This window comes from Solanum verrucosum, unplaced genomic scaffold (genome assembly GCF_900185275.1).
Source record: "Solanum verrucosum unplaced genomic scaffold, falcon-dt-bn FXZP01000182.1, whole genome shotgun sequence".
Classification (NCBI taxonomy): Eukaryota; Viridiplantae; Streptophyta; class Magnoliopsida; order Solanales; family Solanaceae; genus Solanum; species Solanum verrucosum.
The window spans coordinates 3240591-3242651 of record NW_026020378.1 but is presented as its reverse complement, the minus strand read 5'-3'; positions in this window follow the sequence as shown (position 1 = coordinate 3242651).

Genomic DNA, 2061 nt, shown 5'->3' with positions numbered 1-2061 from the left:
GTACTGAATTATAAATGTGACATAAATATTATTAAGAATATATTTAAATAATAGTTTTTGGTGAATATTATTATTGGAGTTCTTTTAATTTGAAGGTTTTTTCGATCTTCACCAACGTTCTTGCTAAATAGGGACTAGATTGAAACTAAAATTTATATTTTCTTTGTTACATTTTGCAACAACACATAAAGTCAATGGAAGAATATATTAAGTTAACACTATTAGATAGTTTATACAAGCTCAAATTTTAGTATGAAAAATCTTTTTTTCCTCAAAGTTTCAACGAATAAGACCACTAATTCCTAAAAAAAAATAAACATTGAATTGTTTAGTTAGCTTTAATCTCATAATATCTAAAAGAAAATATTACTAACATGCATGTTTAATCGATTTGTTTATAAAAAAAAAGAAGATAAATAACTCGATTGTAACCTAAAATTAAAGCAACCAACCCGTTTTACCTTAACAATGTGGCACTCAGGACCTCCAAATCCTAGATCCGCCTCTGAACTTAAGTTATTGTGGTTGTTGGTTGAAACAATGAAACACTGATGTTTGTGTTTGATGATCAAGAAAACACTAGTTATGTTATGTCTTTATGTTAGGCTGCCTTTATGTTATTATTCCGTGTTTTGTTATCATATTACCTATTACATGTAACTGCAGTTTTATGAAAAAATGACAAGTCAATTGAACATACACAAAGATATATATATATATATATATATATAGCTTTAATCAATAGAAACATACATCACTAAAACACCAAACCAAACTAATCCACAAAATGAGAACCCTAGAACCAAAAGACCTTGTGTTAATAACAATTACATTCATAAAAAAAAAATTCAACGACACACTAAATAAAAGAACAATATCACATTACATATCAAACTAATGCCCAAAATCAGCTTCAACATCCATCTACACTTCAGTTGTTTTTCTTGTTTGTTGGTCTTCTTCAACAGACCCAAAATCACAGCATTTGCCTATCTAGGAAATTTTGGATCATACCAATCGAAAAACTTACAAGGATTTTGAAATAAGGACTGCATTTCATAAAATCAAAGTTAAAAAAATTACATAATACGAACTTGGCAAATAAAAAGCAAAAAAATATGAAACAATACATACCCCATAGTGTCTACAACCGAGAAATCTACGTCCGGGATTGTCATTTGTCCATGAAATTTTCAGAATTGGAGGAGTCCCACATAGACAAACAAGTCTCCTATTATATTTCATGAATTTAGCAAATGCAATTAAAACAAAAAAGAGAGAAAAATTCTGAAATTTGAAAAGGGAGAAGGGATTAGGGAGAATAAATAGTTAGAGAATAGAGAGAGAAAGTTCTAAAAATATGTCAAATATTCAAGAAAAATGGAGATTTTACATTTTTTTTACCGTTGTAGCTTTATGATGTGGCAAAAAATTACTTCCTCACGCGCCTAGCAGAGTTTGTTGTCAATTTCTACGTCAGGTGGACAATAAAGGTGTACGTGATGGAGGAATAAACAAGTTCGGAGGGATAATTAAAATGAAATATAGTTTAGATGTACATCGAAAAAGCTTCAAGTTCAGGGGGGTCATGAGTACTTTTGCCTATTTTTATCAATAGACTTTTTATATACACTTCATGGTCATTTTTCAGTGACTTTCCTTCAAATTTCACTTCATAACATTGATTTTCCTTGTGGTTTACGATATTATACTTAAGTCTCTTATTTTCATCTTCTAGCAACAATTCTTTTAATCTATTTGATATTAATAATTACACAAATATTTCCGTCATATTTATTAATTCTCCCTATAGTTTGAAATAATTACATATTATCTCACTAATTAATAATGTTATATCAGAGTTCAAGTCAGATACACATAGATACATGTATTTTTGCTACCAGATACACTCTGAAATACAAATACATAGGGAGAGAGCCGAGTGAGAGTGGAGGAGGGGTGAGCAAGAGAGGATAGATGAGGGAGGAAAGCGAGAATAGATGGAGGAGAGCGAGAGAGGAGGTGCATCTCATACACATGTGAATCACACTAGGTATATGT